Source organism: Triticum urartu, chromosome 5A, assembly GCF_056163025.1.
Source record: "Triticum urartu cultivar PI428250 chromosome 5A, HENAU_Tu73, whole genome shotgun sequence".
NCBI classification, from domain to species: domain Eukaryota; kingdom Viridiplantae; phylum Streptophyta; class Magnoliopsida; order Poales; family Poaceae; genus Triticum; species Triticum urartu.
Window position 1 is genome coordinate 253,768,310 of NC_141877.1, and position 22,029 is coordinate 253,790,338.

Genomic DNA, 22,029 nt, shown 5'->3' on the forward strand with positions numbered 1-22,029 from the left:
GTGCTGGTCCTAGGCTAGACCGTGCTAGAGACGCGAGGCTGGAACACTAACAAAATCACGGTGCTGCACGTAAACAAGGGAGGAGCAAACTCTGAATTTTTTCCTCTTTTTTTCTTTTTTTCCTCTTTTATTTTGCTCTGCGACAATTTTTTTACGAAAAAGTCTACAAATGGTCCAAAAACTGCCTAGCCAATTTTTTTAGTTTGGAACTATTTTTCTACTTCGGGTAGCATGGAATCTCAGGAGTCCTACTCCGTCACGACTCGAAGTATCGCGTGATCTGGAACCGAAAACAAAGCAACAATGACTGGACTCAGACTAGTGGCGGAGATGAAACTGGTGGAAACTCGGACTGGTGGCGGAGATGAATCTAGTGGAACTCAGACTGATGGCAGATATATGTTGCAGGTGGACTCAGATTGGCGTGATGGCGACTAATATTCGGTGGCGTATATGGACTCAGATTGGCGGTGAATATGTGGTGGTGGTATATGGCAGCGGCGATGAAGTTGGTGCGGTGGTGGTATATGGCAGTAGCGATGATGATGATGCGATGGTCATATATGGCGGTGGCGACGTGACAACTTGTGAACAAAACTCGAAACTCTAAATGACTAGACGCTAAGACCAGCAACTTGACATGACGATGCAACCGCAAATTCAACAAAGCAAATACAGAAAAGATTATGCAAAGGCACAGATTGGTTCTGATAGAGGCGAAGGTGTTCCGATGTTTCGATAAGATGATAACTATCAATTTGGTGGAGACGACTTTGACGATCCGACTACAAATGTGCACGACGTTGCGCCTTAGCAATCGCTAAACCAATCTCCCAAGGTTACTGATGATGCTGGAAGCACGATAAGCCTGACCACGAAGGTCTTTTCCTGCACGCAATCGAAGAACAAGCAAGAATATGATAATGCAATCTGAATATTGCGAATATAGATGAAGTATTGACAAAGGTGGGGATCCGAAAGCGGTATTGGTCTGGTCGTTGGACACAAACGAAGTACACGAAGTTGCAATGGCTAACTTTTAACTAAACAAATCCCCTAGGAAAAAGCTACTAGATGGATCTATTTATATAGGAGCAAGGGGTGGCGGCCAAGGAGGTGGAAGTACGGCCCAAGGCAGCCTAAAGCCAACCCTAGGTCGTACAAGGCTCATGGGCCCAAGTGAAGGTGATGCAACCACTTTGGACTTGTTGTTTGACTCGGATTCTACTGCAGCGTCAGATTGTTTCATTGTTATCTCAATTCTCTAGACGAATTTGAAGATGAATCCAATTGGGCTGGAAAGAGCACGAAATTTACTTTCGAACAAAAAAGAATCACCCAATTCGGAGTCCGTATGAAAAAGTTGTTGGCGTTTTGAGTCAGGTATGTCTGTGCAGTCCGAATCTGAATCCAAAACGTGAGAGACTTGGACTCTATCTTCTCCTGGCCCAAAAGTGACGTGAGAGGACTTTTTGAACAGAACATAAACTTCTCCTTTTCCCTTATCTTCATATGTGGATTGTACAAATGTCCCATACACCTGCAATTAGACAAAACACAAAAGTGTGTGAAGTATTTTTGTTCTAGATAACATAAATAGATTATTGAATAGTTTGCACTAGAAATCACCTAACAAATATGCATGTATGCAATATTTTTCGTCGTATCCAAAGTAGTCATGTGCTCATCATCCTCCCCTTCTTGAAAACCAAGCCGTCCTCGGCGTTGCTTAATCTAAAATGTGGCTAACAAAAGAGACAGGGTGTACATGTTGTATATGTATATGTCATCCATTTTTACTTCCCTTGATTTTTGCACATATGACACATGTATACATGAGTTACTTTCATAGTTCATAAAATCTAAAGCCAAAAAATTATCACAAGAAGTAGAAGGCATGAAAATATTGCAACTCAGTTTGCACATATAAGTGAAGCTCTTATTCATTTCAAAAGATTGACAATGTTCATCATTAAACCATCCCAGCATTGGTGAATAAACCTCACTTGCATCAAATTTACATGCTACAACATGCTTAAATAAGCAAACATGCAATAAGTCATTGGACATAGAATCATCACCAAGATTAGAGGTCATATCAAAATGATTAAACATCGGTTCTTTTGCATCAACAGTTAATTCAATGGGTGCACTCAAAATTGTTGGTATTTCAGTTATTTGATCACATGACGCATTCATGACAGTAACAAGATTCTCTAAGATAGGTGGTGTGCTCAAATCAATAGGTAACTCAACACATGATGCATTCAAGTTAACTAAGCATGCATCATTCTCATGTGAAGTTATATCATCAATACCTTTAGTGTTATGTTCTCGCAAAGACGTAGCTGATGTACGTACGGACGTTGACAATGTACCATACTCTTGAGATGATGTCGCGCTCACAATCCGAGGTGGGGCTGCTCTAGTAGGTGCAACGGTGGAGGAACCAACCGACAGTGGTGAGCATGAACTGGAATAGTAGTTGTTGTTGTCACCCAATGCATCCTCCTGTATTTATCTCTCAAAGGTACAAGCATGAACATACATACCAGTAATGCAACGAGGAATATACTGAAATCTTGCACGGATATCATGGTTCAAACCACCAAAAGATCTATTCATTGTATCATCCTCAGATTCTTCCATGTCACAATGATGCATATAAGATTTGAACTCTTGGTAGTAAGCATGAACAATGTTACTGCCTTGTTTTAATTGTTCCAATTAGCGAAGCAATTCACGACGATAGTAAGGAGGGAAAATTGTTGTCTCATTACAGCTTTCAAAACTTTCCAAGTTGTGGGTTGGTTATCAATGTTTTTCTTACAATGTACACTCCACCAAACAGAAGCAAAACCAGTAAATGCTCTAGTGGTAGCTCGTACTCTCTCAAGTTCAGAAAAATCATGGTGAGTAAAAACTTGTTCTACTTCAAGCTCCCAAGCTAGATAAATAGCAGGATTAAATCTACCCTCAAATGACGGTAAAGAGATAACCTGACCATGTGCATGTGTGTGTTGTCCCAACTCTCGTGATGGTGAAGATGTGTCCGTCGTCCAAGAACTTCTATCTCCGGAACCTATCATGATTAGTACAAACAAGAAACAAAATTCTAGAATAATGTTCCTATGAACTACTAGGATGTGGTTGTAAAGTGCTCACAGTAAAGCAAATAGCAATATCTTACAAGTTCTTACCATGCGGCAGGTGGTGATAGGCAACCAGCGGTGTCAAATAACTCCGAAGATTGAGTAAAGAGATTGTCAGGGGAACGTACGTATACATGGTGTAGAAATATATGGAGCTGGGTTGGCTATATATGGTAGCAAAAGATTAGCAATAATCAATTCAAAGATGCAATGTTGAATAAACGTTCAACGACGGTACTGTGCTGGTCCTAGGCTAGACCGGACTAGAGACGCGAGCCTAGAACACTAATGAGGTCACGGCGTAGCACAACTAGCATCAATAAAGGATATGAAGTAGCTCTGGACAAAACAGATTCCAATCCGAATTCAACTACGAGATTGAGTCTAGATAGATCCGAATTTTGTTTTTTTTCTTCTCTGTTTTTTCTCTCTTTTTTTCCGCACACTTTTTTCTTTTTCTTTCTCTCTTTTTTCTTTGACTTTTTTAATTGTTTTCTTGGTTTTTTTCTCTCTCCCTCTTTCCAAAGCAAACAAGATAAGATGCAGATTGGATCAAGCGAAGATGTGAACGATACTATTATTATGATAATGAACGGTGGGTAGCACGTGGTGGAAATTGATGGATGGATGGTGGACAGCAAAAGGGATAACGATGCAGCAGCAGCGTGACTAATGTGAACAGAACTCGAAACTCTAAACGAACTAGACACTAAGACCAGCAACTCGACACAACGATGCAACCGATAATTCAACTATGCAAGCAATGAAAAGAAAATTGCAAAGGCTCAGACTGGCTTGGAGAAAGGATGAATAGATCTAACTTTTTGTGGCTTTTTCTTGGACAATAGGTAAGAAAATAAATCTAATCTAGGAAAAACTGGAAATTCTCACCAAGCAACCTGAAAACTGATACCACTTAATAGAGGCGAAGGTGTCCTGATGTTTCGATGAGATGATAACTATCGATTTGGTGGAGACGACTTTGACGATCCGACTACAAACGTGCACGACATTGCGCCTTAGCAATCGCTAAACCAATCTCCTGAGGTTACTAACGATGCTGGAAGCATGATCAGCCTGACCACGAAGGTCTTTTCCTGCATGCAATCGAAGAACAAGCAAGAATATGATAATGCAATCTGAATATTGCGAATATAGATGAAGTATTGATAAAGATGGGGATCCGAAAGCGGTCTTGGTCTGGTCGCTGGACACAAACGAAGTAAACGAAGTTGCAATGGCTAACTTTTAACTAAACAAATCCCCCAGGAAAAAGCTACTAGATGGATCTATATAGGAGCAAGGGGTGGTGGCCAAGGAGGTGGAAGGACGGCCCAAGGCAGCCTAAAACCAACCTTAGGTCGTACAAGGCTCATGTGCCCAAGTGAAGGTGATACAACACCTTTGGACTTGTTGTTTGACTCGGATTCTACTGCAGCGTCAGATTGTTTCGTTGATATCTCAATGCTCCAGACAAATTTGAAGGTGAATCCAATTGGGTTGGAAAGAGCACGAAATCTACTTTCCAACAAAAAACGAATCACCCAATTCGGAGTCCGTATGAAAAAGTTGTTGGCGTTTTGAGTCAGGTATGTCTGTGCAGTCTGAATCTGAATCCAAAACGTGAGAGACTTGGACTCTATCTTCTCTTGGCCCAAAAGTGACGTGAGAGGACTTTTTGAACAGAACCTAAACTTCTCCTTTTCCCTTATCTTCATATGTGGATTGTACAAATGTCCCATACACCTGCAATTAGACAAAGCACAAAAGTGTGTGAAGTATTTTTGTTCTCGATAACATAAATAGATTATTGAATAGTTTGCACTAGAAATCACCTGACAAATATGCATGTATGCAATATTTTTCGTCGTATCCAAAGTAGTCATGTCCTCATCAGGTTCGTATAGGATGAACTAACCCTAATTTTTTTGGCTTTTTCGTGGACTATAGGTATGAAGAACAGACTCGATCTAAACTATGAAAAGCTGTAAAATCTCACCGAGTGATGAGGACATCAATACCATTGTTACACCCACAACCGCTGCTGCTATACATACTGGACCAATTACTAGAGCTCGCGCACGCCAATTCAATTATCACGTACTTTCGTTTCTTGGTAATGATTCTAATGTTCATGAGAATATGATGCTGCCTAAATTGGATACATTTGTTTTGCTTACAAATGAAGGGCCTGGCATGGATAAGAGGGATCAACACTAGAGCAAGACCAAGCATGGAGATGATGGCATGCGCAAGGGGATCAAGAACGGAGTTACAAGTGATAATTTCAGGACTTTGAAGCCACCATAAGAAGTGCATGAAGCCTTGGACGAAATATATAAGATGCCACTTCATAATTTTCGTCCAGAGGCTATTCTAGGTGCTGTGTCACCTTAGTATTGGGCCAGGCCCATGTATTTTCAAAATAGTTAAGTATAGGCTGTTTTTAGAGTCTGTATGTGTGAGGAAACAAGAGTTAGGGTTGGTTTCGGACCCCTCCTCCAAGGGCCACGAAATTCCCCCCTCTTCCTCCATATATACAGCCCTTAGGGCATCATTTACACTTTGGGTTTTGTTTAGATTAAAAGTCCACCATAGCTGCAACTTCGCGTACTTCGTTTGTGTCCAACAACCAGACCAAGACGTCATATAACCCCACCTTGATCAATAAAGCTTTCATCTTATATTCACAATATCCATATTGCAATCTCAGTTTCTTGCTTGTTCTTCATTTGCCTGCAAGAAATAGACCTTCATGGTCAGGTTGATCGTGCTCCGGCGTGGTCAATAACCTCTCGGAGTTGGTTTAGCGATTGCTAAGGCGCAACATCCTCGCACGTTCGTAGTCGGATCGTCAAAGTCGACTTCCTCCAAAATGATAGCCACCAACTCATCGAAAGATGGGACACCTTTGCCTCTATCAAGTGGTATCAGAGCGAAATCTGATACCACTTGATAGAGGCAAAAGGTGTCCCGATGTTTCGATGAGATGGTGTCTATCGTTTTCTGTGGGAGTCGACCTTGACGATCTGACTATGAATGTGCGAGACGTCGTTCCTTAGCAATCGCTAAACCAACTTCCGAGGGGTTATTCACCACGCTGGAGCACGATCAACCTGACCACGAGGGTCTATTTCCTGCGAGCAAACGAAGAACAAGCAAGAAACTGAGATTGCAATCTGGATATTGCGAATATAAGATGAAAGCTTTATTGATCAAGGTGGGGTTCTGTGACGCCTTGGTCTGGTCGTTGAACACAAACGAAGTACGCGAAGTTGCAGCTATGCCGAACTTTTAATCTAAACAAAGCCCAAAGTCTAAACGATGCCCTAAGGGCTGTATATATGGAGGAGAGGGGGGAATTTCGTGGCCCTTGGAGGAGGGGTCCGAAACCATCCCTAACTCTTGTTTCCCCCACACATACGGACTCTAAAAAGTGCCTATAATCAAGTATTTCGAAATTACATGGGCCTGGCCCAAAATAAAGTGACGCAGCACCTAGAATAGCCTGTGGACGAAATTTATGAAGTGGAGTCTTGTATATTTCGTCCAAGGCTTCATGCACTCATTATGGTGGCTTCAAAGTCCTGGAATCATCACATGTAACTCCGTTCTTGTTCCCCTTGCGCATGCCATCATCTCCATGCTTGGTCTTGCTCTAGTGTTGATCCCTCTTATCCATGCCAGGCCCTTCATTTGTAAGCAAAACAAATGTATCCAATTTAGGCAGCATCATATTCTCATGAACATTAGAATCATTACCAAGAAACAAAAGTACCTGATAATTGAATTTGCGTGCGTGAGCTCTAGTAATTGGTCCAGTATATATAGAAACATGGGCTATGGGTGTAACAATGGTATTGATGTCCATTTTCTCCGTATGATGTTTCAAATATTGCACATGAGGAGACCCCCCATAGTTTCCTCGTACATTTTAGGAGATTGTGATCACTCCCATCCATTGCATGATCCTTATACTTGTATGCTCAATTTGCATCCCCATCGTGTTATACACAATAACTATTCTTTCATGAAAGATGACATGTTCTTATACCATGCATCAAATTTCTTTGAGCGATGCTCATCTTGTACTAACTCACACGTGCAAATACACATCATGATGGATGATGTGTACATTTACCATATACACAATTTCTTTGGTTTGTGTTTCTTTTGTGTAGGTACCCATGAATACTTGTCAACCTCGCAATCCCACGAGTTGACAAAATGAGCTCTAGAGAGCAACGATGACTTGGGATCCCATGGATTGTCTTTCCCACTGCTCTCTTCGTGCAAATACTTCGCGCATTTCTTCTACATGGCCCTGACTTGGCTGTGGGTTGTTGTCCATTATATATTCCTTGCCCATCTTTCCATGTTCACTTTGCATGATATGCTCATTCCTATACATTTGCATGCATTTGTGACCCATGCTTTGCATTACACATGATGATTGATTCTCATACTTGTATGTGTATTTGCAAGCTTAGTGGAGATATTGCTAGTTATTGCCATGTTTGCTTTGTGTCCCATTCCTATGATGATACTTTCATCTTGCTTTGTGTTCGTGCTTGCGATATGTCATGTGCATTGTCTATGTCTATTATTTGCTCACATGACATGATTGCGATGATTTCCTCTAGTATGTTGCATCTTCGCACTACTAGCTTGCACGACTTGATTACTATGCTTGCTTATGTTGCATCACCAATGATTCATACATGCTCATTTCATGCGGTTGATGACAACCATCTACATGCTTTGCACATGATTGTTGTTGCTTCTTGTCATATATCTCCATATGTTGCCTCTCTCATGCTAGATGATTTGACATGTATTGAGTGCAACAATGCCCCTAGTCTTGATAATGAGTTTTCCTCCATAGCATTCTCACATATGATTGGACATTTTGACATATTCCTTGTGAAGCATGCTTGTCTTACCTCTTTGCACTATATACCTAGTGCCATGAATATTTCCATTGTTGCATCATATTATTCATGCACTTGTGCTTCTAATGGTTATGGGTAAGAGAAGAGAACCATCATGATGGATGATGTGTTTATCTACCATGCGCATACGTTCTTTCTTTTGTTGTGTGCATGTGTAGGATACTTGGACTTCGTGTCAACTTCCACTTCACATGAGTTGACCATCCGAGCTCTTGAGAGAGAACCACCTCCTACCACGATGATTCTACATCACACTTGCTTGTTCTTCGGCATTGTGAAGGACACACAAGGACACGCCTACAAGGTGACATCTTTCTTGAGCATGGATATGACGGATCATACTACTTGTGTTGCTTGCACCATGAGACTTATTGTTCATCTTGGACTACTTGATTGCACATTTGTTAGAGATCTTGCTTCGACTTGTCATTTTCACCATTCCATGCATCATGACATATATGCCTTGTGTGTTGCATCCAATTCTTGGATTACTTGCTCCTCTCATATGTTTGGTTGCAACAATGTCATCACTTCAAATATGCCATGTCGCATCGATTGCTACATGCTTGCCTTGATTGCCTCACACATGATCAACACTTGCTCTTTCTATTGTGTTGAGTGCCACACTATATTCACTACACCCCATGCACTTCTGGATTGTCTTGCACTTGACCCATGTGTTTAGACACTTTATTTGATTTGGTGTTGTGAATGCTTCCTATGCTTACCATAAACCTTTCATTGAGAGCTTTATGCATGCTTGCTATGACCATGAGGTAGATGCTTCTTCTCTTGTCACACACATTTGCATCACTACCTCACACTTGCATACTTGTTTCCATGATATCCTTGCTTGTGCTCAATTTATGTGCTTATATGCCATGTCACAATCCTTTGTCAAACCATATGATTTACATGATGATGACACTTGTTTAGTGAATCACCTCTTGAATGCTTGGTTTTGCACTAACGCTAACCACATTTCTTTTTCCAAGTGTTTGTTGTCTTTGCTCCTTTTGAAGGAATCCCAAGATGGTGCGACATTGGAGAGTGCCCATTTCGAGTTTCAAGATGACGAGAACTTGGTGATCCACCACTCCTACACGGCGACGCCATCTCTCTCCCATGGTGATTTGGATTTCGATCCGAGGTCGGATCTTTCCCAAGGGAGGGGAGATGATGCAGAGCATCCTACGGACATCACCGTGTCAAGAGTCCATTCGGCAAGTGACACGTGCGACATCTACTTCACATACACAAAGGTGAATCATCTCCTTTACACGTGCTCACTTGTGACACTCCACTCGTATGCATGTATAGGTATTGTCGGAATGGTACGGACGACGAGGAGGAGTGCGAGTGCAAGTGTACAACTACACCATCCGCGAGGGAAGCCTGGAAGAGAAGACGGAAGAAGGAGTTGCAAAGTCTACACCGACCAGATGACCGGAAGCCGCCGGACGTCCGACCCTCTACAGACGCCGGACGACCGACGAACACCGGACGTCCGACAAGTCCCAGGCACCGGACGTCCGACGCTCACCGGAAATCCGGTGCCACCCATCCCGAAGCAAAACGACGGACGTCCGACGCCCTCCGGACGACCAGACCCTCGCGAGCGACCGGATGTCCGACGCCAACCGGACGTCCGACCCTGCCTATGCGCAGTCATGCCTTTTGCCCTGTATCTCTCTCCCACTTACCCCTTCGTGGCTTAGACTATAAATAGACCTTCCCATCAACCTTTCTAGGGTTAGCAAAGTGATAGCTCATTTGATAGAGAGCTTTGCTCCTTGTACCACTCTACTCTTGAGAGAGAGAGAGAGACTGCTACTCCATTGGAGGCCAAGACCTCCATCTAGGAGAAGATCCTGCGGGATATATCGTCAAGACCGCTTCATGGGAAGATCCGTCTAGGATATCATCAAGACCTCCTTTTGGAGATGAACCTTACCTCGTATCTTTCCCTTTGTTGTTCATGTACCTTGTGGATCTTGTGTGTTTGATTGTCTAGTGGATGTGTGATTGGACTTGTTCTTGAGTGTTTCCCCTTGTGATTTCTCTCTATTTTTCCCCGTGTTCTTCGTGTTCTTAGTTGGGATCCGCTCCTTTCGTGAAAGATCGGCCGTATAGGGTTCCACCCTACATCACCGCCAGGGGCGGCGTCTGCCACGGCAGCCACACCGGCCCGTTGGCGGCGGCGGGCGGCACAACTGATGGTGGCCGGTAGGGCCCAACCAAGTACAACCGAATGCCCTAGACCACCTCGGTGATATCCCGAAGCACCCCGAACACCTCCTCCGGTGTGAGGACGTTGGGGGAGGGCGTGACGGAGGAGACCGATGCGGGTAGGAGCGGGGTGGCGACCATGGTGTGCATCGGTGACGACGAGGTGGTCGGCAGCGGGAGGGACGGGGTGGTCTGCGGCATCGACATGATCGAACCAGAGTTACCTGCTACCAGATTGATAGGATCTAGGGTCCTACCAGGCCTAGACCGTAGGTTGTAGGGGTGGAAGGATGGATGACGAGGGGTTGTGCGTGGCCGGTGGCGCGACGGCGCAGTGATCGCGCGAGGAGGAGGCGGCGGCGGTGAGAGGGTGATGCGGAGCATCCTATGATCATCCCCATGTACACTACGACTTCTCCCCAAGCCCTAGTGCCCACATGTTGAGACCTCAAGCATACGCCATTGGACACAAGGTGAACTCGCTCCTTTCTGAATCTTCCCTTTCCGTATGTAAGACATGGATGCTATCTCAAGCGCGGACCTTATGCATACTCAGGTCCATCCGAGGAGATCATGGAGAGCCTAAGGACCAAGGCCAAGTGTGCGCGGGAGCAAGGGAAGGAGAGCCAGCTACTACAGCCCGAGCGGTACTACCGCCCACACCAAGCGGTACTACCGCTGAAGGCCCACAAGCGGTGCAACCGCTCAACCACCGCCCAACAACCGGCCAAGCTTCAGTGATCGAGCGGTGCAAGGCCGGTGCAGCACTGGTTTATCCCCGTAACAGCCACCTGACCGGTACAACCGCCCCAAGCACCGCTACAACCGCTGAGCACATCCGAAGCACCTCCAGGAACCAGTACCTGAGCGCCCAGCGGTACAACCGCCCTGCCTGTGCGCAGTGAAAGGGGTTTCACCCCATGTATCCCCCAACTTACCCCTTGGACTATATATACTTGTCCCTTAGCTCCGTTCTAGGGCTAGCAAATGTGATAGCTCATTTAGAGATAGAGCTTTGCTCATCCATACGGATCTACTCCACGAGAGAGACCGCGGCCCCTCTTCGGATAAGATGCACGTTGGATTCAAGACCCCCTCTTGGGTGGCCCCCTTCAAGACCTCCTCATGGAGATGAACCTTACCTTTTATCTTTCCCTTTGTTGTTCATGTACCTTGTGGATCTTGTGTGTTTGATTGTCTAGTGGATGTGTGATTGGACTTGTTCTTGAGTGCTTCCTCTTGTGATTTCTCTCCGTTCTTCCCCGTGTTCTTCGTGTTCTTCGTGGGATACGCTCCTATCGTGAAAGATCGGCCCCTAGGGTTCCTACCCTACATCATCTTGGTATTAGAGCCACGTTGATCACGATTTCGGAGCCTCCCCTCGTTGTTTTCTAGCCTAATTTTGTGGTGTTCTTTCCCAATTTCGAAAATCCCCACCAAAAATAGCCCCATTTTTTTTTGATTTGTTGGTTTGATGATGTTTTGTTGATTTTGATCCATGGATTTGCTTGGTTTCGAGTGGATCTAGCATCTCCCAAGTTTCCCCACCTTCCTTCCACGAAATCCATCAAATTTTGCCCCCGAAATCATCCATTTCCGCCCCAAGTTCATCCCCGATCCAGATCTGAGAATTTTTCCCGACACCAGCGGTACAACCGGCCCCCGAGGCAGTACAACCGCTCCCCCATAACCTGATACTTCTGCCAGCTAATTCTGGAACTCCGGGATGCTCCAGGAGCGGTACAACCGCCCTAGCAAGCGGTACAACCGCCCCTCCCAGTTTCAGCCTCGGCTAATTCACAGTTTTGACCATAACTTTCACATCCAGAGTCTGATTTTCGTGTTCTTTAGCTCGTTGAGTAGCTATTGACATCCTCCATCCATATACATAGGTTCCAACACCTTTTGACACCATCAACCTTTTGGAACTTTGGCATCTCTTCCTAGGGCTTCCACCACATCATCCGCTACACCACCACTGACTGCCGCAACCTAACCAATTTTGTTCCCCATCGCATTAGTGGTTGCTTGATGAGTGATTTGAGTCTCCTATGGTGTCTAGGCTACTTAGGGGCGGTTGATTCTTCATAAACCACCAACACCACTTCCGCATAGGCTTGACCACTATACACTCCCACCACCCAACTTAACCCAATTTTGTTTGTGTTGTGAGTTGTGTCTCCTTACGGTGTTTCGGCTACTTAGGGACCGTGCTTCCAACTCCGACACCGTGTATAGTCCACCACCTTACCCTCAATTTCTGCATTGCATACTCCACAACCCATCATTGCCATTCCGCAATTCCACTGAGCTTCCACAAAATCACCACCGCATTCTCGCTACCACCATTTAACATTTGAGATTTTGAGTTCGTGGTTTTTTTCCGTTTCCTAAGGTGTTTCGGCTACTTAGGGACGAGTCTCCATCATCTTGGTATCTCCATCAAGATCACCGCCACTCATAATCACCGCGGACGGTAACCTCCATATCATCTTGGTATCGTGGTACCCCCTCCATTGTATATTCCCTTGCAATTGCATTGATAACCCCTAGCCCATTTTGCGTTACTTGCCTATCGAGAGTAGACATTTGAGTATTGCCAGCAATGTTACTTGTGCACATTAGTGATCTACACCATACATTCCATACATACCATATCATTTGAGTATTCATCTCGTGTGCCTCAAGTTTGTTCCCGCATATACACAATAGCTATCTTGGTTTGTGCATTATGCAAAAGTGTCCATACATGCAAAAAAAGAGAATAAGCTTTTAAGAAAAAGAAAAAGAGTGAACAAAGAGCTTGTAATCAAGTGCCATAGCATCATACCACATTGTCATATAAGATCATCTTGGATCATAACACCAGGAGACATACATACATAGCATACTTGGGATAGAAAGTTCATACATTTTGCATCTTATAGGTTGTGCACAAGTGTCGTATCCGCCTATTGAGCAATCGTGCTAGCGTCTCTCTTGAGTTGTGCAAGACGAGCGTTTTCCGTGGATTCCACATTTTGTGCTCATTCCTTGGTTGCACGACCCCATTTATCTATCCGTGTGTGTGTTTCCGTGTGCCATATATTGCTATTGGTCTACTTGTTTCACTTGTGAATTTGTGAATCTCTCTCAACATTATTGACTCTTGCTAACATTTTGCATTAAATTTTTGTGCCACTATCCTCACCGAGCGACTCCATAAGCTTTAGTTTGTAGGTGTGAGTGAACATGTCCGGTACCAATTCCACTATGCTTTCATCTCACATTGAGTGAAACGGGATACATCCTCAACTTTGGGAAAAGGTAACTTGGTATTGTTCATCTCATTTCCTACTCACCTCTACTCGAGTCTTGTGATGGATAGCCAAGGCATTTCATATCCGGTCTTCCACAACAACGACGGCGTGAACAACTACATTACCAAAGCGTCAATCTTCGATCTACAACGACAAATGCAAGGCACATAATCAAGATTGCGAGAGCGCATCGAGAACCTCTCCATCGACATTCACCACTCCGAAGCGAGGAAAAGGGACTACATCGACAACAAGCTTTCCGCACAAACGAAGGAGCAAGATGCAAGGATGGAGGAGATTCGGGCCTTGATCAAGTCTACTTCCCCTTTGTCATCTTCAAGGCGGCGGTGAGCACATCGATCCTCTTCGGAGTGCCCAAGCGATACAAGCGCAAGTCGTCCACGTCCACATCTCCATGGCGACCACCATCACGTTCGTGATCAACCTCGTCATGAAGGGCAAGTCACCTCCAAGCAACATGTGCACGATGACGACGAACGACATCTACGACGAGCTCAAGTGCGACAACGCCAACATCATCATGAGGATGCTCACCAAGCGCAAATGCACAAGTCCCAACAAGCCCTACTTCACGCCAAGTCCAAACTTCATGAGCATAAGAGAAGACCACGAGACAAGAACCACCAAGACGGAGCTATGGCTACACCAACCACTTCGGCAGCTTCTCCAAGTGCTATCAAGGCATCTTCGCCTACTTCCCGTGAGTTCGCCTACATCGACATCATCAAGTACTCGGTGACCACCTACGAGCGAGGGCGACACTTCCATCTTCGGAAGCCCCTCAAGGAAGATGGCCGAGCATAGGAAATTCCCTTTGGTCATGGAGACGAGCTACGAGGTGCCACATCATATGGGCCTCCTACAACAAGACGGCGACAAGAAGGTCGAGCAAGGGCCATCCCCTTCGACCACGACAACGCGCACGAACCGCTTCAACAACATGAAGATGGCGCCCATATTGGACTCATACTCCGAGTCAAGCTACGAGACCGCTCGTGAGACCTTATCTTTGGTCTTTAATGAGAGTGATGATGTGCCATCTTCGGTCTTAATCCACGGCTACGACCACGACATGATTGAGCATGTAGACATTTGCTCCAACATCTCTCCGACAACAACATGTGCCGTGATGCCCCAATTGCCATGTGAGGAGAGCCACCACCACATGAGCGACATGAGTGACTCCACCACACGTGACATTGAGAGAATTTCCTATGAGAGGATGAGTGTGACCACCACTATCCCCACACTTGAGAGCATGCCACACATCCTATGTGAGGTTGAGAGCCATTTGAGCGACTCCACCAACCATATGAGCGAGAGCATCTGAGAGGGAGTGTGTGAGCCACAACACTTAGTGAGTGAGGTAGTTGACACGGCATATGAGGCCACTTTGATTTCTAACGACTTAATGTCTACTCCTAGTGTGTTTTCTTCTTTGGTTCTAGGTCTCCTACATGACGACACGCCTATCCTCGACGAGTCCATACCTCCAATGGAGATGATGATGGCCATGGTGGACGATGCTACACCCACCACATGGTTCCATCACGATGAAGATAACCACGACTTGGTCTTCGACACCTCACCTACAACACATGAGCGATGCTCCAAAGGCAACATAGGTGATGGTGCTTCTCTTGTCCCACTAGTGGACTATCTCACCAATGATTGCTTGCATGATGTTGATCCACCTATTCCCATGCTTCATGCTAGTGCGACTTCTTCATGTCATGACTTACCAATTTATGATGAATATGATGATGAGCATGTTGATTTGCCTAGTTGTGATGCTATGCTCCATAGGATATCATGTGAAAAATCTATTGGTCACATCATGTTTGACAATCCATTGAACTTGTCATATGCTATGGGTGAGATCTCACATATTGCATCATTTCCATCTCAACATAGTAACTATGCATGGCCCATTAAAATCAATCCCATTTGCACTTATGGCATAGATGACGAGATGATGGTCATTGGCTTTTGTTTTTCATGTGATGATATTGCCATGCTTCCTTTACATGATTTGTGCAATTCATCTACTATGCCATGCCATGACCATATTGTTCCAAATATGCATTGTTTTGGATGTTGTCAATATTATCCGTGTGATGTTTCCATTAATGATCATGAGGAGACTCCCATAGTTTCCTCATACATATTAGGAGATTTTGATGCATTCCATACATGGCATGATTCCCATAATTGCTTGCACCATATGCATTCCACGCATAACAATGCTCTAGATATTTCCCATGACGCATTACACAATTTGAGTCTCCATTACGCTATACATCACAACAAACCTATCATGATGGATGACATGTTTCTATATCATGAATCTCATTTATTTGAGCATTGGATATTTTGTGCTAACCAACACAAGCATGTGCGCATCATGATGGATGATGTGTACATCTACCACGCACACACAATTTTCCCTTTGTCTTTGTTTTGTGTAGGTACTCACGTATACTCGTCAACCTCTCAATCCCAGGAGTTGACGAAACGAGCTATTGAGAGCATAGATGACTTGGGATCCCGTGAACTACCCTTCCCACCGCTCTCTTCGCGCAACGACTACACGCATCTCTCTCACTTGGATCTCACACGGATATGGGCTATATACCGCTTCTCGCTTCTTGCTCATTTTACCGTGTTCACTTTGCATGCTATGCTTGCTTCTATGCCTTTGCCATGCAATTATGACCCTTGCTTGCATCTACCCATGATTCACCATTATGCTACTCCTATGTGTATTTGCATGCTTGGTGGAGATCCTTGTTGCTATTGCCATGTTTATCATGTGCCTCATGCTATTGATGCTATTTTGCTCATATCCTCCTTTCATGCTTGTGCTATGTCATGTGAATTATTCATGCACACTATTTGCACCCATGAAATGCTTGCCATGATTCCTTCTAGTATGTTGCATCTTTGCACTACTAGCTTGCTTGACTTGATCACCATGATTGCTTGCTTTGTCACATCACCCATGTTCAACTCTTTCTCGCTTTCTTGGGTTGATGACATATATGCTCGTGCCTCTCACATGATACATCTTGTTCATTGTCGCTTGCCTCCAATTGTTGCATATATACTTATTGATCTTGGAGACTTGGACACCTTACTTGTGATGCATGCTTGTTTGATTGAGCCTATTGTATTTGGTTGTTCTCCCATCATATGCCTCCATACTATGAAATGCTCCCTTGTCCTTTCTTATGATGTGCATGATGCATACACTTGTTGGGTATCTCACCATTCAAATGATAGGTGTTGCATTTGCACTAACCTCATTTGTTTTCCGAGTGTTTGTCATGTGCTTTCATTTTGAAGGATTCACAAGGTGGCACCATCATGAAACACCTTGGTCATGTGAAGGCGTACATGATGCACAACACCAACATTTCGACATCCTCATAAAGTGAACTCATTACCTTTGAGCCATCCTCAAATATGCATATTGGATGGGTCAGTCTTTCATTGTTGTTTCCTTCTTGTTGTCTACATGGTACATCTCGCGAACGGAGGAGCGACATTGAAGATTGACTCTATGGACCTTCACATTGAGGAGCACTCAGACTTATTGGAAGCACCTTCGAACCTCCACTCATGCCACGACATCGAGCATTGGTACACCAACACCTCCATATTTGTTGATTGTGCTCACACATGTCATGCTCGATGGACATATCATACACATGACAAATTTGCATCTTATGCATGTATTGACTCACATTATGTTTCCCTTGTTGCATCTTGTATCCCCATGTCATCCATGATATATGAGCTTGTGCATTTTCTTAGCAAATTTGTTGTGATCTACCTCGATGGCATATTCATACATCATGATCATATTGCCCATCATCAATTGCATGATCACATACTCATCTTGAGCATCCATTGCCTTATTCATGCTATTGATAAACCGTCCCTCTATGACATCATTTTGCACCGTGGTTGCATCGATCATATTCACAACACCTTTGTGTGCGCAATGAATGCTTTTCCTCCCATGAATGCTTTGCATACCATTCCATCTCTTTTGGATAAGCTTCATGCACCTTGTCATGCTCAATCTTGTTGCACGGACTCATTCTTACATGATGGACACTTTGTGTTCTCTAACCATTGTATTTCCGAGTGTCATTTGTGTTTGCTCTTTTTGCATGTATACCACTCCGGCGACACCTTGGAGTACTTGGATTGTGCAACGTCTTCCACTCCATCCAACTACAAGTCCGTCCACGACAACCTTTTCCATGGTGATGAGGTTTTCGATCCGAGGTCGGGTCTTCCCCAAGGGAGGGGAGATGATGCGGAGCATCCTATGATCATCCCCATGTACACTACGACTTCTCCCCAAGCCCCTAGTGCCCACATGTTGAGACCTCAAGCATACGCCATTGGACACAAGGTGAACTCGCTCCTTTCTGAATCTTCCCTTTCCGCATGTAAGACATGGATGCTATCTCAAGCGCGGACCTTATGCATACTCAGGTCCATCCGAGGAGATCATGGAGAGCCTAAGGACCAAGGCCAAGTGTGCGCGGGAGCAAGGGAAGGAGAGCCAGCTACTACAGCCCGAGCGGTACTACCGCCCACACCAAGCGGTACTACCGCTGAAGGCCCACAAGCGGTGCAACCGCTCAACCACCGCCCAACAACCGACCAAGCTTCTGTGATCGAGCGGTGCAAGGCCGGTGCAGCACCGGTTTATCCCCGTAACAGCCACCTGACCGGTACAACCGCCCCAAGCACCGGTACAACCGCTGAGCACATCCGAAAGCACCTCCAGGAACCAGTACCTGAGCGCCCAGCAGTACAACCGCCCCCATGACCGGTACTACCGCCCTGCCTGTGCGCAGTGAAAGGGGTTTCACCCCATGTATCCCCCAACTTACCCCTTGGACTATATATACTTGTCCCTTAGCTCCATACTAGGGCTAGCAAATGTGATAGCTCATTTAGAGATAGAGCTTTGCTCATCCATATGGATCTACTCCACAAGAGAGCCCCTCTTCGGAGAAGATCCACGTTGGATTCAAGACCCCCTCTTGGGTGGCCCCCTTCAAGACCTCCTCATGGGGATGAACCTTACCTTGTATCTTTACCTTTGTTGTTCATGTACCTTGTGGATCTTGTGTGTTTGATTGTCTAGTGGATGTGTGATTGGACTTGTTCTTGAGTGCTTCCCCTTGTGATTTCTCTCCGTTCTTCCCCCGTGTTCTTCGTGTTCTTCATGGGATCCGCTCCTATCGTGAAAGATCGGTCCCTAGGGTTCCTACCCTACATCAGAGGGACGACTAGGGTTTATGGTTCCGGCTCCTAAGGGGAGCCGACAATAGTTATGACTTATTGCTTAATACCAAAAGGTGACCTTAAAACTATTTATATAATCCTTGCTGCTAATTAAAATAAGGTAAGTTAGGCTAAGCCCCTAACTAGACGCGCCCATTGGGCCTTCTCCAGCTATAAGTGAAGCCGGTCATAACAGAACCCAACCAAATCAAACCCAAAAGAGCTGAAACTTGACAGAGAGGTTTTCGGCATGGTGTAAGATTTACAGAAAATAAGTGAACATTTTACTGGGACAGGAAAATGCCACTTGCAATAAATGGGTAACAATTGAAAGGAAGAAGCTAGTGATGGGGTGTTGCACTTGATGATGGTTTAGATGGAAAGGGCAAAGATGAAACAACAAAGAAGATGAGGAGAAGAAGTTCACAAAGATAATAACCACACAACAAATATGCACACTACAAATATGCACACTACAATGATGATCATGATGCAAATGCAACAGAAATAACAACGACAATATCACATCATGATGCATATAACAAAATGAGATGATCATGCCAAGAACAAGGATGGAAAATGCAATATGACAATGAGATGGGCATGGCAATGCAATATAACTAATGATGAACATGATGAAAGAAGAGAAAATATGGCAAGGCACTCAACATGGTCATGACAACAAACAACTGAAACACATGGCAACAATGAAAACAAATGGAAGGCAACTATAGCACCGGTCTCGGGGCGTCACAACACTCCCCCACTAACAAGAGATCTTGTCCCGAGATCTTAGGAACGAGACAGAAGAGGAATAGAAGAACAAAGTTGCATCTTTGACAAACGAGTGAAACCAAGGAATCTTAGAAGGTTAAACAATTTCAAGGAAAGAATACAACATAGATGAAGTACGTTGAAAACACTTCTTTAGTGTCATGGAATTGTCACGGCAGATGTCCTAGAGCAAGGACTTAGTCGTAGGGCCATCGCACTAGGAAGCTTAAAGGGGTTAATCGGGACAAAGGACACGAGAGAGTTTTTATACTAGTTCGGCCCCTTACGATGAAGGTAAAAGCCTACCTCTAGTTGGGTTTGGTATTGCTAGGGTTTCGATCTCCAAGAGGCTCAACTCACTGGCTTGGTTATCGATTTGTTGTCTCTTTCCTAAGCCGCCACCGGGTCGTCCCCTTATATACATGGGTTGACGCCTGGTGGCCTACAGAGTCCCGGCCGGCTCATAATCGTGTCCGGCTCGATGCCTTTCTTTACATGCCTTTCTTTACAAGTCTTTCCTTACATATGGCGGTTCATAATATCAGGCCTTAAACCGCCTTCAGGCCCTTGGTCCTTCTATAGTACTTAATAAACTATAATATTGGATGTTTAATGGGCTTCTTGCGTAACCCGCCATTGGGGCTGACCCGGCCCCTCCTGGGCGGGTCTCAGCTGATAGTAATATCCCCAACATTAGGCCCCATGTTGACTTTGAACTTTGTTCTTTGTCAATCTTCCTTACTTAGCCAAAAAATCCATCTTCTTATCTTTACTAAAATTCCCTTGTAACCCGCCGTGACGTCATCTCTTGAAAACACAAAATATTTTCATGACGTCATCTTCCAACGGATCTTTTATCTTTAATGCTTCCCGAGAATCGAGGCGCCTATATAGCTGGATAACCATTATTCGGTTCTCCCTTGATTTTCGCGCCCGTCTGTTCGCATCTTTACTTATAAATAGGCTCGCCCCAGCCTTCCTCATTCTTCTCTCTCTCTGTCTTCTTCCTCTCGCGACCCTGCTACTGCTCGAGCTTCGCTGCCGCCGCGCCTTATCTCCGTCGTCGACTCTGGCCGCTGCATCGACCTGAACCGATCCAGAGAACCCGTGGCGACCTCCGTAGTAGACCTACAACTGTAAGCTTTCTTTCCTTCATGCCTTAGATCTTCATTAGGGTTTCCAAGCTCCTGCGTGTTCTTCGTAGTTCATCATAGTTCTTCATAGTTCTTCTACTGCCTCCTCTTTCTGATCCAAAAGAAATGTATGTTCATGCAGTAGCTGTTTGGTGCCTCCTTTTGATATTAGCAGACTCCTTTTTCTGGTACAAGAGCTATGTTTAGATCCGATGAACTCATCTGGACTGTATTTTTAGGACTAGAAATTTTTTCATTTTGAACATCCATTTGATCTGAAATAATATCAACCATTTTGGGAAACTTGTTTGTCCCAATACTTAGCTGAATCCATTTTCTGAAAGAATCTATAGTCATGGCGGCTTACCGCACCGGCTTTCTTTTCCTTATATGTCATTAGCCCTTAGTTAAACCGCCATTACTTGTTTTGCATCTTCATCCCTTAACTGTTAATCTCATCGTTAAACTGAACCGGCATGTTGCTTTTTTCAGTTCCTTGCACATCATACCGTCCAAAACGTCAACCATCTGTAACTGGGTTCCCTCAACCATAACCGAGGAACATTTAAAAGAGTTCTTCATCATAGGTTTTCTGCCATCAAAAGCCGTCATGTCCTACCGTGCCCCTGACCTGGAAGAAGAACGACCCAATCCAAGAGACGACGAAGTGATTGTTTTTACTGACCACATGAACCGTGGCTTCTCACCGCCCGGCTCAAAGTTCTTCAGAGAGGTCCTTCACTTTTTCAAACTCCATCCTCAGGACACCGGGCCCAATTCTATATCTAAGATTTGTAACTTCCAAGTGCTCTGTGAGGTGTATCTTCAGCAAGATCCGACCGTAGAGCTGTTTAGAGAATACTATTATCTGAACTGGCAGAACGAGTGCACCAATGGCCTTAGCTTAGATCTTGGAGGCATCTCAATTCAGCGCCGGCAGGGTGCTATCTTCCCTCTCATAGTCTTACCAAGTCACCCAAAGGACTGGAACCAAACTTGGTTCTACTGTCAGGACATCTCACCAGCAAACGAGAAGCCACTGCCGAGTTACCACCCCGATCGTCTTGACTCCAAGTTCGCGCTTCCAGATAAACTCACTGTTGCTGAACGCAAGAGATTGATGCCATCCATCAAAAAGATCAATGCTCTGTTAGGGAGC